The sequence below is a fragment of the Salvelinus fontinalis genome, chromosome 24, assembly GCF_029448725.1.
Source record: "Salvelinus fontinalis isolate EN_2023a chromosome 24, ASM2944872v1, whole genome shotgun sequence".
Lineage (NCBI taxonomy): Eukaryota > Metazoa > Chordata > Actinopteri > Salmoniformes > Salmonidae > Salvelinus > Salvelinus fontinalis.
Window position 1 is genome coordinate 16,641,300 of NC_074688.1, and position 15,336 is coordinate 16,656,635.

General features: G+C 43.7%; 1 protein-coding gene across 1 annotated transcript in view; it reads right to left on the bottom strand.

Annotated features, from left to right (window-relative positions):
* The window catches only part of LOC129822044 (serine/threonine-protein kinase PAK 4-like), a 40,487-nt gene extending 34,324 nt beyond the window's left edge, over nucleotides 1-6,163 (bottom strand). The window contains exon 1 of the mRNA XM_055879906.1: nucleotides 5,995-6,163. The gene's annotated coding sequence lies outside the window, so the exon portion shown is untranslated. The remainder of the gene's footprint in view (nucleotides 1-5,994) is intronic.
* Nucleotides 6,164-15,336: the final 9,173 nt, after the last annotated feature.

Sequence of the window (15,336 nt, forward strand, 5' to 3'; positions counted from 1 at the left end):
GAGAAAGTGAGTTAAAGACTGAACGAGGCATAGACTCCATCTAGTTGAAAGTTGGAAAGTGAGGCGCCTCCCTGGGTCATGGGCAGATGAAAGCATTTTAATAGCCAAATAGTGAGGCATGCTGTGAAAATAGCAGTAGCTGTGCTAAAGCCCTTCAAATGAAAAGCTGACTCCACATTTCACCAGGGGCAGAGAGAGAGAGGGCCCCTAAAAAACATGAAATAGTGCATTCAGAAGGTATTCAGACTTCTTGACTATTTACACATTTTGTTACATTAAAGCCTTATTCTAAAATGGATTAAATAAATTCCCACTCAATCTACACACAACACCCCATAATGACAAAGCGAAAACCGTTTCCCCCCAAAAAATCTTATTTACATAAATATTCAGACCCTTTGCTATGAGACTTGATATTGAGCTCAGGTGTATCCTGTTTCCATTGATCCTCCTACAACTTGATTGGAGTCCACCTGTGGTAAATTCAATTGATTGACATGATTTTGGAAGGCACACACCTGTCTATGTAAGGTCCCACAGTTGACAGTGCATGTCAGAGCAAAAACCAAGCTATGGGGTCGAAGGAATTGTCCGTAGAGTTCCGAGACAGGAATGGGTCGAGGCACAAATCTGGAGAAGGATAACAAAACTTTTCTGCAGTATTGAAGGAATCAAGAACAAAGTGGTATTAATTATTGTTAAATGGAAGACGTTTGGAACCACCAAGACTTTTCCTAGAGCTGGCCGCCCGGACAAACTGAGCAATCGGGGGAGAAGGGCCTTGGTCAGGGAGGTGACCAAGAACCCAGTTGTCACTGACAGTGCTCCAGAGGTCCACTGTGGAGATGGGAGAACCTTCCAGAAGGACAACCATCTCTGCAGCACTCCACCAATCAGGGCTTTATGGTAGAGTGGCCAGGCGGAAGCCACTCCTCAGTAAAAGGCACATGACAGCCCGCTTGGAGTTTGCCAAAAGGCACCTAAAGGACTCTCAGACCATGAGAAACAAGATGCTCTGGTCTGATGAAACCAAGATTGAACTCTTTGGCCTGAATGCCAAGCATCACGTCTGGAGGAAACCTGGCGCCATCCATACAGTGAAGCATGGGTTGCAGCATCATGCTGTGGGGATGTTTTTCAGCAGCAGGGACTGGGAGACTAGTCAGGCTCGAGGGAAAGCTGAACGTAGCAAAGTACAGAGAGATCCTTGATGAAAACCTGCTCCAGAGTGCTCAGGTCCTAAGACTGGGGCAAAGGGTCCCCTTCCAACAGGACAACGACCCTAAGCACACAGCCAAGACAACGCAAAAGTGGCTCCAGGACAAGTCTCTGAATGTCCTTGAGTTGCCCAGCCAGAGCCTGGACTTGAACCTGATCGAACATCTCTGGAGAGAGCTGAAAACAGCTGTGTAGCGACACTACCCAGCCAGCCTTACAGAGCTTGAGAGGATCTAGAGAGGATCTGCAGAGAAGAATGGGAGTAACTCCCCAAGTACAGGTGTGCCAAGCTTGTAGAGTCATACCCAAGAAGAGTAGAGGCTGTAATCACTGCCAAAGGTGCTTCAAAGTACTGAGTAAAGGGTCTGAATACTTATGTAAATGTGATATTTCAGTTAGATTTTTTATAAAATTTGCAAAAATGTCTAAAATCTGTTTTTGCTTTGGCATTATGGGGTACTGTGTATAGATTGAGGAGGAAAAAATACTTTTAGAATAAGACTGTAACGTAAGAAAATGTGAAAAAAGTCAAGGGGTCTGAATACTTTTCGAATGCACCGTAAATAGGCCTACAGGGTCTGGATTAGCGAGACACCACCAAACAAAACACCACATAGGCTAGCCTACATTACTTTGGTAGCTAAAATGATGAGAAGATGTCACACATAATGGCCATTAACATCTGTACATACACTGGAAGTATGGTTTTGGGCCTAGTCTATGCCCTACATGTTCAGGTTTAACTCATCCACACGCTCGTAAGTGGTCTACAAGCGCGACCAATGAAAGCATGTAGGTCGTCCTCTATAAATCAGCACTAGAGGCAACTGATGCCTCCTATTTCTCTGTCTGATTTATTCAGCTGTGTTTTTCTCCCCTATGGAGGCAACCGTAGGGTTCAGATCAAAAGAACGACAACATGCCGCCCGTGATCATGTGAACCCAGTGTGGCTGCAGCCTCTGATCTAGGGTGTCTCCACTACAACCCCACGCTGCTGCACCACTCGGCTCTCTACTAAAAAGGGATTATGCAGGCAGAAAAAAGGGAAATGAGAAACGGGGCTAATTGAAGCCTCCTGTTAGAAAGAGAGTTACAATTGTAAGCCTAACTATCGGTGACCTGAATGGTCTGGACATGGAGTTCTCTGAATAACCACCACCAAAAAATACATCCGAGAGCACAGAGCAGTAATACAACGGCTTTTCTACTGACCACCAGCGAAAGCATAGGCCAGGCGTCCTAGAATTTGCTTCCTATTTTATTCGCTTCCTTGCCAAACTCTCAGAATTCATGGGGGAAAATTTGCCTATGCCACACAAAAATGTTTATCAGAAACGTGTTGGTTCCGATAAATAGCCACCTATCACAGCGGTTGTCGGGGGAACAAACTAAAACAGCCAGTCTGTTTCTGGGCAGTGTGTAGATACCCTGTCAATGTCCTAACAGCACAAAACTGAAGAGCTTAATAACTTGACACATAGCCAAGGTGGTGGAGCACACTAGTCATGACTATTCCAAAACCCCTTACAGCTTATCACTGTGTCTGTTGATCTCGAACACCCATCCCTAACAAACAGAGATGGCGTGGTGCTACAGATTGAGTTCTTGGGGGTGACTGGGTGTAGTGTAGGTCTTTGAGTGGGTAGAATGCAGAGGTTCCGTCTGTGAGACCCTCAGCAGCACTCAGACATGCCAGGAATGTGTGGAGTGCCCGGCACTGATCGCACAACCCTGCTTACTTGCACCCTGTCACACCAGCACTATACACTTATCAGCTGCTAAGTCTCTAAAAGTAAGGATGGAAAAAAAGGGAGAGGGGGGGTTGTGTCTACACTTGACACTTACATGCAACTTCTGCTATCAGAATACGAAAAAGGCATTGAAAAGACTGGTATAGATTCAAAAAGCGCTAAGTGGTCTGATTGTGTTCAGATCCTGCTGACCATTTCAGGAGGTGGTCAGGGATGCATTGTGTGCGGATTTCTCCTCAGTCTAGATGCAAATCAGGCTTCCTGAAAGCGCATACAGTGGGCGACATCATCAGCACTCCTCCCACAAGTCTCCAGAAAACCCGTGTTTTGGGACCGAAAGGCACCTTTTCATTATAATGTGTGAGTAATGTGTATGCTGGCATCATAAATGCTACCCAGGTAGTTATTATTTAGAAGAAAAAAAAGGTGTTTGGCAAGAGTTATACTAACTGGTTTGCAATTCCTTTAGCGTTGCTTGCTAGCTAGCTACAGAGGTTAGCTAATGCCATCAGTTGTTATGTTATCATATTTAGCCTATTCCACCGTTTGTAGAATGCATACTGGCATTTGAATATAAACTCAGCAACAAAAAAAACATCACTTTTTCAGGACCCTGTCTTTCAAAGATAATTTGTACAAAATCCAAATAACTTCACAGATCTTCATTGTAAAGGGTTTAAACACTGTTTCCCATGCTTGTTCAATGAATCATAAACAATTCATGAACATGCACCTGTGGAACGGTCGTTAAGACACTAACAGCTTACAGACGGTAGGCAATTAAGGTCAGTTATGAAAATGTAGGACACTAAAGAGGCCATTCTACAGACTCTGAAAAACAGCAAAAGAAAGATGCCCAGGGTCCCTGCTCATCTGTGTGAACGTGCCTTAGGCATGCTGCACGGAGGCATGAGGACTGCAGATGTGGCCAGGGTAATAAATTGCAATGTCCGTACTGTGGGACGCCTAAGACAGCGCTACAGGGAGACAGGACGGACAGGACGGACAGCTGATCGTCCTCGCAGTGGCAGACCACATGTAACAACCCCTGCACAGGATCGGTACAGGGCTAGAGTTCAGGATTTCATAGATCAGATAAATAATAATAATTAGGTGAGTGCTTACATTTGTCCTATGTCACATGTACAAATGTGTATTGTGTGTGAATTAGACATTTGTTTTGCATATCCCACTGAGACACCGTCCGGGTGTGGGGTCACAACCAGGGAACAGCCATTATTGATGGCGACCCTGGAGCAATTAAGGTTAAGTGCCTTGCTCAAGGGCACAGACAGATTTTTCACCTAGTCGGCTCGGGAATTCGAACCAGCGACCTACGCTCTGAACCCCTAGGCTACCTGCAGACCTGTTCTTCTTACAAGACATTAAATAAGGCCATAATACAAGGCCTGAATTCTTCAGTAGAGCAAATAGCTAGATTAGACTGCAGCTAACAAAGGTTAGAACCTCAAATCTTGACTTTCCAAACAAAGTAATTGCTCCTCCTACACTAACGTTACAGCAGAGACAACGCACATCCCTTAGCTCCCCTAGACTTTAAGGCATGTTTGAATCGTTAGAGGTAGCTAACAAAATCATTGTTTCTCAGCATAACAGCTAACGTAAACTCACCCCATTCCGTACAAATGTGCCCAACCGCAACATTCATACGAGGCTACAAAGAAAACGAATGGGACTGTAGTGACTGTGTTGACTTCAAAATAGGGGGTGTGAACTACGTTTCTATCCAAGCGTTGATCGACATGGTAATGGCTCTATAGTATTGGAGAAAAGTTGAAAGAACGGACCCTCCGTTACGTGTCATGTCGTAACGTACAGCACGCATAAAGCAACTATTTGTCTTACAATCTCTCTCCACCAGGTGTAGCACTTCTCTCATCGTTTAAAAACAAGAAATGGACAGTGACGGGGGTAAGGGGGGATACCTAGTCATTTCTTGCGTCATCATTGCATGCGATCATCATTCTCAAAGCCGCTGTTTACTTCTAAGATCACTTTAGCACCGCCCTAAAAACCCGATTCAAATTCGACAGAAACCTTAAAATAGGTATGTAATGACACATTATATAAACTCTTTATAGTGTTTTATTTACATTTTAGAGGCAATAAGGTGATAAATTGGACAGATTGAGTGAGAAAATTCAATTTTCCCACACAACATCTCTCCTTCTCACTATCACGCATTAGTTTCGCTTCCCCACCCGCCATTTTTTAAAAGACCCGACGGAGCTGATTGCCTTGTTGAATTATGCAGAAACGGGCAGCGTGGGGGTCATGTAATTGATTCTGTTGTAAAGAGGAGAAATGGTGCTTTACAATGGTATTGACATTACAGTTGATCTGGAAGTATTACGTTTTTGGGGCGCTAAAATAAGGTCAATTGTACAGACGATGTACAAAAGTGAGTGAGTTTACATTATAGTACTTTGAGGTGCAAGGTTTCTAGCTATAGCAGTGGATAACTAACAAACCTGAACCAAGGTAATGTTAGTTTACCAGTTGGATTTGTCAGCTCACTAAACTAACTTAGAGGTTGTCATTGGCTGCTAGCTAGTTATAGTAGCTGCTATATTTTTACAATAAAAGAGTAGCATAACGTTAGTTATAGTAGCTGCTATATTTTTACAATAAAAGAGTAGCCTAACATTAGTTATAGTAGCTGTACATTTTTACAATAAGAGTAGCCTAACGTTAGTTATAGTAGCTGTATATTTTTACAATAAGAGTAGCCTAACGTTAGCTCTTGTGACTCATTTTACTGGGTTAGCTGGGTTTCCCGATCCATCATCAATTACTTTATTGCATAAAGGTACTCTTATTCTAGAAAAGTCAGTTTTTTGTTCACTAGCCAAACAAATTCACTTTAGCTAGCCACTTGTTAGCTAGTATTAATGGTAGCAACCAGCTAGCTAGCTTAACTTAGTTTGGGCTGGCTAGCTAAGATAGATAGCTAACAGTAGGCGCAGCTGAATGAATGAAATAAATGATTAGTGTCATAATTACCTTAAATTTCCTTTGTACACCGCTTAAATGGCACCAAATCAACAAATAGTTTATTGATTCGCTTAATAAAAGAAGCTGCCCAAAATTCAGTAACATTAGACGAAGTCTCACTTTCTTGTCGCCATGTTGAGGCTGCTGGTGGAAATACTACATCCGGGGAACTGCTACGACTACAAGCTCGAGCTCCGTAGCAACCAATACAATCATACTGATTGATTAAATTATTATATATTTGATTTGACTGATATGACATCAGGAACCGTTCACTATTAACTTTGCCAAAATCACAGTTGGTTTAACACTAAAAGGAGGGTAATGACTAGGGAGTTCAGCATGGTTGCCCCAGAGCCATTTATGTATCTAAATATACAGCTCTGGGTAACCCCATAAATGCAACTCTATGGGCAAACCATGTTCAATCGAGAATTACCACTGAACATGCTTTTTAGTCCAGGGTATGCTACAAACCTCAATATAATGCCCTGGGTATGTTACATCTCAACATAATGGAAGGTGAGCCCTTTAACTCCCCCTCATGGTCCCCTTACCAAAATACAAAGAGCCTACCTGTCATGTGCTTTTAGTGTCACCATAGCAACAAACCACCTCCAATAAACTGAAAAAGCATCAGCACCACAAAAGGATGATGGTATTAGAATATATCTACATGGGTTAAAAAAAGGTTAAAGGCTCATTGGCATCAAATATTTGAGAGAACAAAGAGAGAGACGGAGAGAGAGAGGAGGGAGGGACAGTAATGGAGAGTGTTGACAGCTGGGGGGTCTTTCCATCTAATCAATGTGTTATTGGGCACATTGCAAAATACAGACTGACCATGCACACTCAATCCACATTCTGGGATGTTATAGTGAGTGTTGATGGAAAGAGAGTGAATGTGTTGAGCTCTTCTTCACACCTTGGCACACCTGCTGGCATGATGCCTATGGATGCACTAGGTGGTCTGATCAAACAGCGATCTGGCGTGGGAATCTTCTTCCAGGCCATGGAAGCAGGGAAGGTCCAGATGGCCCACTTCATCCTAGCTGCACTGGGTGTGGCTGCGGTAAATGCCACCATAGAGGAACAGCAGGGGCTGGCGACAGGCCGCACCCCAATGATGTGTGCCGCAAAACTCCCACGGACCGCAGATAACACCCATTTCCTGAGGCTGCTCCTTGCTAGGGGGGCGGAGGTGGAACATAGAGACAACAAAGGTCGCACCGCCCTCAGTCTGGCCAGCGAATGCGGTCATTTGGATGCCGTCCGCCTCCTGGTCCTGCATGGGGCACACCCAGGCAGCTCAGAAAGCCAGGGGAGGACGCCTCTCGCCTATGCTGCCCAGTGCCGTGGTCAAGTTCCTAGTGAAAGATCTGAAGAGCAGGGGGAAGAGGAGATGGGGGAGAAGGCTGTGGGGGAAGAGACATGGCTGCTGGGAGAGGAAGAGGAATATGATGGTCACTCACTGGAGGATCTCCATGGAGGGGTAGAGGGGGTCAAGAAGAGCCAAGAGAACCTTTAGCCGTACCCTCATCCTACTCCTCTGTTCCTCAGGTGATGTGGAGGTTAACACAGGCCCTGCGTGTCCCCAGGCACTCTCATTTGTTGACTTCTGTAACCGAAAAAGCCTTGGTTTCATGCATGTTAACATCAGAAGCCTCCTCCCTAAGTTTGTTAGCACACTCCGCCAACCCTGATGTCCTTGCCGTGTCTGAATCCTGGCTTAGGAAGGCCACCAAAAATTCTGAGATTTCCATACCCAACTACAACATTTTCTGTCAAGATAGAACTGCCAAAGCGGGAAGAGTTGCAATCTACTCCGGAGATAGCCTGCAAAGTTCTGCCATACTTTCCAGGTCTATGCCCAAACAGTTTGAGATTCTAATTTTAAAAATGAATCTCTCCAGAAATAAGTCTCTCTCTGTTGCGACCTGTTATAGACCCCCCTCAACTCCCAGCTGTGCCCTGGACACCATATGTGAATTGATTGCCCCCCATCTATCTTCAGAGTTCATTCTGTTAGGTGACCTAAACTGGGATATGCTTAACACCCTGGCAGTCCTACAATCTAAGATAGATGCCCTCAACCTCACACAAATTATCAAGGGACCCACTTTTGTACAACCCTAAATCCGTAAACATGGGCACCCTCATAGAAATTATCCTGACCAACTTGCCGTCCAAATACACCTCTGTTGTTTTCAATCAGGATCTCAGCGATCACTGCCTCATTGCCTGCATCCGTAATGGGTCCGCGGTCAAACGACCACCCCTCATCACTGTCAAACGCTCCCTGAAACACTTCTGCGAGAATTCCTTTCTAATCGACCTGGCCCGGGTATCCTGGAAGGATATTGACCTCATCCCATCAGTCGAGGATGCCTGGTCGTTCTTTCAAAGTAATTTCCTCACTATATTAAATAAGCATGCCCCTTTCAAAAAATGTAGAACTAAGAACAGATATAGCCCTTGGTTCACTCCAGAACTGACTGCCCTCGACCAGCACAAAAACATCCTGTGGCGGACTGCACTAGCATTGAATAGTCCCCACGATATGCAACTTTTCAGGGAACTCAGGAACCAATACACGCAGTCAGTCAGGAAAGCAAAGGCTAGCTTTTTCAAACAGAAATTTGCATCCTGTAGCTCTAACTCCAAAAAGTTTGGGGACACTGTAAAGTCCATGGAGAATAATAGCACCTACTCCCAGCTGCCCACTGCACTGACGCTAGGTAACACTGTCACTACCAATAAATCCACGATAATCGAGAATTTTAATAAGCATTTCTCTACGGCTGGCCATACTTTCCTCCTGGCTACCCCAACCCCGGCCAACAGCTCCGCACCCCCCGCAGCTACTTGCCCAAGCCTCCCCAGCTTCTCCTTCACCCAAATCCATACAACAGATGTTCTGAAAGAGCTGCAAAACCTGAACCCATACAAATCAGATGGGCTAGACAATCTGGACCTTCTCTTTCTAAAATTATCCACCGCCATTGTTGCAACCCCTATTACCAGTCTGTTCAACCTCTCTTTCATATCATCCAAGATCCCTAAAGATTGGAAAGCTGCCGCGGTCATCCCCTCTTCAAAGGGTGGGACACTCTAGACCCAAACTGTTATAGACTTATATCCATCCTGCCCTGCCTTTCTAAAGTCTTCGACAGCCAAGGTAATAAACAGATCACTGACCATTTTGAATAAATCCGGTTTCCGAGCTGGTCAAGGGTGCACCCGAGCTACGCTCAAGGTACTAAACGATATCATAACCGCCATCGATAAAAGACAGTACTGTGCAGCTGTCTTCATCGACCTGGCCAAGGCTTTTTACTCTGTCAATCACCTTATTCTAATCGGAAGACTCAACAGCCTTGGTTTCTCAAATGACTGCCTCGCCTGGTTCACCAACTACTTCTCAGACAGAGTTCAGTGTGTCAAATCGGAAGGCCTGTTGTCCGGACCTCTGGCCGTCTCTATGGGGGTACCACACGGTTAAATTCTCAGGCCGACTCTTTTCTCTGTATATATCAATGATGTCGCTCTTGCTGTGGGTGATTCCCTGATCCACCTCTACGCAGACGACACCATTCTGTATTCATCTGGCCCTTCTTTGGACACTGTGTTAACTAATCTCCAAACGAGTTTCAATGCCATACAACACTACTTCCGTGGCCTCCAACTGCTCTTAAACGCTAGTAAAACCAAATGCATGCTTTTCAACCGTTCGCTGCCCGCACCCGCCTAACCGACCAGCATCACTACTCTGGACGGTTCTGACCTAAAATATGTGGACAACTACAAATACCTAGGTGTCTGGCTAGACTGTAAACTTTCCTTCCAGACTCACATCTCCAATCCAAAATTAAATCTAGAATCGGCTTCCTATTTCGCAACAAAGCCTCCTTCACTCACGCCGCAAAACTTACCCTTGTAAAACTGACTATCCTACCGATCTTCGACTTCGGCGATGTCATTTACAAAATAGCTTCCAATACTCTACTCAGCAAACTGGATGCAGTCTATCACAGTGCCATTTGTTTTGTCACCAAAGCCCCATATACCACCCACCCCTGCAACCTGTATGCTCTAGTCGGCTGGCCCTCGCTACATATTCGTCGCCAGACCCACTGGCTCCAGGTCATCTATAAGTCTATGCTAGTTAAAGCTCCGCCTTATCTCAGCTCACTGGTCACGATAACAACACCCACCCGTAGCACGCGCTCCAGCAGGTATATCTCACTGGTCATCCCCAAAGCCAACACCTCTTTGGCCGCCTTTCCTTCCAGTTCTCTGCTGCCAATGACTGGAACGAATTGCAAAAATCGCTGAAGCTGGAGACTTATATTTTCCTCACTAACTTTAAACATCAGCTATCTGAGCAGCTAACCGATCGCTGCAGCTGTACATAGCCCATCTGTAAATAGCCCATCCAATCTACCTGCCTTATCCCCATATTGTTTTTATTTACTTTTCTGCTCTTTTGCACACCAGTATTTCTACTTGCACATCATCATCTGTTCATCTATCACTCCAGTGTTAATTTGCTAAATTGTAATTACTTCGCTACTATGGCCTATTTATTGCCTTACCACCTCACGCCATTTGCACACACTGTATATAGACTTTCTTTTTTATATTGTGTTATTGACTGTACGCTTGTTTAACCCATGTGTAACTCTGTGTTGTTGTTTGTGTCACACTGCTTTGCTTTATCTTGGCCAGGTTGCAGTTGTAAATGAGAACTTGTTCTCAACTAGCCTACCTGGTTAAATAAAGGTGAAATAAAACATTTAAAAAAACATCTGCAGCCACCGTGCTCCAAAACTGGTGCTTTCTAGAGGAGGGATGTGTTGGGAGTAGAATGACAGATGGTTCTCTACAAACAGGGTATGGGAGACCTCACCGGGCCAAACGATACAGGCTGCCTAATGAGATGTGTGGTGTGAGCAGAGATAGAGACAGCAGACCTCCTCAGCAGGCAAAGCGTCACCGCTACTATCACTCAGGATCTAGGTCTGGATGTAACGTGTTCCGAGGACACCGCCGCCACATATCCCCAGAGTTTAACTTCCAAAGGGAAGGGTCTGACACTGATCTGGAAGAGATGGTTTCTGAGGAATACACTTAGACCGAGAGAGTCTCAGACTGAAGACTGGCTGACAACAATTCATTCTAAGAGATTTTGGAATGCCAACAAGATAATGTGAGTTGTCCATGTGAATTGTTGAGTTGTGTTACTATTATATCTAGTTTTGTACTTTACAGAATGTTAGAAAGGCAGCTTTTAATTATTAAAACTAGCAAGCAAATATTGATTGCTGAAAATGAGCAAATACAGTTGAAGTCGGAAGTTTACATACACCTTAGCCAAATACATTTAAACTCAGTTTTTCACAATTCCTGACATTTAATCCAAGTACAAATTCCCTGTCTTAGATCAGTTAGGATCACCACTTTATTTTAAGAATGTGAAATGTCAGAATAATAGTAGAGATAATGATTTATTTAGGTTTTTATTTCTTTCATCACATTCCCAGTGGGTCAGAAGTTTACATACACTCAATTAGTATTTGGTAGCATTGCCTTTCGGTTACTAGTCCAACGCTCTAACCACTAGGCTACCTGCCGCAACCTAAGTGTATGTAAACAAGATGCTGCCACCCCCGTGCTTCACGGTTGGGATGGTGTTCTTCGGCTCGCAAGCCTCCGCCTTTTTCCTCCAAACATAACGATGCCAAATAGTTATATTTTTGTTTCATCAGACCAGAGGACATTTCTCCAAAAAGTACGATCTTTGTCCCCATGTGCAGTTGCAAACTGTAGTCTGGCTTTTTTTATGGCGGTTTTGGAGCAGGGGCTTCTTTCTTGCTGAGCGGCCTTTCAGGTTATGTTGATATAGGACTCGTTTTACTGTGGATATAGATACTTTTGTACCTGTTTCCTCCAGCACCTTCACAAGGTCATTTGCTGTTGTTCTGGGATTGATTTGCACTTTTCACACCAAAGTACGTTCATCTCTAGGAGACAGAATGCGTCTCCTTCCTGAGTGGTATGACGGCTGTGTGGTCCCATGGCGTTTATACTTGCGTACTATTGTTTGTACAGATGAACGTGGTACCTTCAGGCGTTTGGAATTGCTCCCAAGGATGAACCAGACTTGTCGAGGTCTGCAAATTTTTTTCTGAAGTCTTGGCTGATTTCTTTTGATTTTCCCATGATGTCAAGCAAAAAGGCACTGAGTTTGAAGGTAGGCCTTGAAATACATCCACAGCTACACCTCCAATAGACTCAAATTATGTCAATTAGCCTATCAGAAGCTTCTAAAGCCATGACATCATTTTCTGGAATTTTCCAAGCTGTTTAAAGGCACAGTCAATTTAGTGTATGTAAACTTTTGACCCACTGGAATTGTGATACAGTGAATTATAAGTGAAATAATCTTTCTGTAAACAATTGTTGGAAAAATTACTTGTGTCATGCACAAAGTAGATGTCCTATCCAACTTGCCAAAACTATAGTTTGTTAACAAGAAATTTGCTGAGTGGTTGAAAATTTTTTATTAATGACTCCAACCTAAGTGTATGTAAACTCCCGAATGCAACTGTATACAATGTTACTTGTGTGCTTCCGTTACGTTGCAAACACTGATATTGTATTCACCATATTTTGTAGTCAAAATACAATATTAATGTCCAATTGCAATTGGATGTATTAGTATATCATTATTTTTGGAAGGTCACCAAGGACAACAGATACAGTGGTTATAGATAGGAACAGAAGACTGGCATATGATAGTTCACGTACTTTTTATATAACAATGACCCCTAGTGGTGAAATAGGTATCTTCTACCTCATTTATATTGTTTTGAACGGGAAATGGTTGCAAATTATGACTTCACACATTTTACACATTTTCTAAACTGTAATGAAATATTCTTATTAATCATTTACAGTGTTCGATTAGAGCACAACAAATGCAATTCTGTGAATTATTATTTTTATGCTGTTCTATTAATTGATAACAAAATGATAGATAATAAAGACAATTCTACCTTTCTAATGACTTGAATTTATAGAATTTCCATTGGTCCAACGGTCTTGAATCAGGAGTGGATATTGTTATCAAGAGAATTCCCGAAAACCAAACTAAGAACTTTGAGGAAATGACACCATTTATTGTGGAAATTAAACAATAGCAGTTAAGGAGACAGGGAAAATGTCCAACCGTGTTTGCAGTGGATGTAATGAGAGAACATTTGGGCACAGTGCTACCATGGTAGGATCCCATGGCATTGTAGAGCACCAATGAATGTCATTTTCAAATCAGCGCTGTACAGTGTACTGTTTAATATCAAGTACAGCAGTGTGGTTAATATTTATATCCCTACCCAGAAGGCTGAACTCCAATAAAGTTGATCCTGATTGCAGGAAGCTGAGGGGGCATGTCTGGAGACAGCCTTGTAGGAGTCAGATCGTCTGACCCAGCTCAGATAGGTGCCTCAGTTCCCTTCTTACCTCTGTCATCTTCTTTCAGGATTGTCCGCACCTTCCCAGTTCCCACGTTGCTTAGTCAAAAGTTTGGTAAAAAAAAGTTGTCAATTTAAAGGTTTTTATAGGAGCCATCACATCACAGCTGCTGAAAAAGCATGACATGCTGAGTCATACATGAGTCTCGCCTCGGAGAGGAGATGGAAGCAAAGGCAGCTAGGGAGAAGGAACGGGTCCTGACAACTTCCTCTGCAATTTAATTATTGAATGGAGTGTTGCAGCCCTCTCCCGCTTCACCCATATGCCCCCGAGACATAGGGAGAGTATAGCGAGGTACAGCGACTGTTCAATTGTAACAATAATTGTCAATCATAGCTACTGTCGTGATGTTTGATAGCAGTGGGATAGTAGTAGGCTAAGTGTTTACTTCTCTTGGCAATATACCAACGGAGGTTTGATTAAACAAAGAAAGATAGACACACAATGAGGAAAATTGGACATCAAGATGAGTTTAAACACCTGGGGCCCTTAGAGGACAAACTGCACTCTTACATCAATATTGTGAACAATGAAGCATGTAGGATCGTAGGAGACTCTTGCCACATTAAAATACAGAGGCAGATGTAGTGTGCCAATTCCTGTGCCTGTTCTCCATGGAACAGTAACAAAAGATGCATCTGCCGGATTCTAAATGACTGTCGTTTGAGAATATCATATTACACACAGAGAATCATGACATTCAAACATACATTGTGAATGTTTATTATGTACTTAGAAACTAAATGTCTCTAATGAAAAAAAGTAAAAACTGCCACATTGTTATACCACCTATTTAAATAGTACAATGGGGGTGGGGGGGGGTACAGTGCCACATAATAGAAAACAGATCGTCTATAGGGGTTTGTTACAGGTGACAACAGTTTCACTGTAGATTAACTATTTGTCTGGAGTTACGTGCTAAACTGTCTTTACATGTCTATTGTAACAGAGAGAATGAGTGGATGGGTTAACTGATTAATGTCCCTCCCTCTGCATCCGAAAAACTACAGGCAATCACACGTGTTTCGGTTGTCAAACTCTATAATTTCCTCGGTAGGCTAACCTGAATAGTTCAGCAGACTGCTGCAAAAATCCCAATATCCTTCTTCAAATACTGTCATGCTATCCACTCTGTCGCGGTACACCATTGCTGCGTGTGCCTGTGTTCTCTCCAGGTGTCTGTCCTACAGCGGATCTAAAAAGTCTCAACCATTGCGCGGGCTATCGCCGCGGAGGATAGCCTACCGATCTAACGCAGTCATAACCTCGGCTGGCACGTTGTGTTGTTGGTGACTGCCGGGATGGTGACATTGTCATATGCCGGGCTATTGACAGGATCCGGACTCCAAAAGAACACATAGTAGATTGCCAGAATAAAGGCAGCTATTGACACGCATAGAAAATAAGCAATCGCCATCGCCACTTTAACCCAAATCTTTGTGGTTAAGTTGGCATGCTTCACCCGCTGGTCGCCGGGATAGCTCGGCCTTCTGTTCATGTTCCCGTTCTGCTTCACGGTGGTAACTTGTTTGTTGGCTTTCATCCTGCAATTGTTATATCCTTTTCCTGCCGTCGAATGTAGTCTGTTTCTTTGTCAGTGTCCAAAGCCTCCAAAGCCTCTTTCCCCTTCAAGTCAGGTGGGCATTGTGGAAACGCTGTCACTGCTCCTGGTGGGACGATGCTTTAATTAACCCTCTCTATGAACAGGACGGGGCGTCTGGCGCGCACCAGCTATGCAGAACAGTTTACAATTTAATGGGATCAAATAGGGCGGGTCAAAAGCTATAAAGGCACATAGATTGGATTATAGTTTAACAG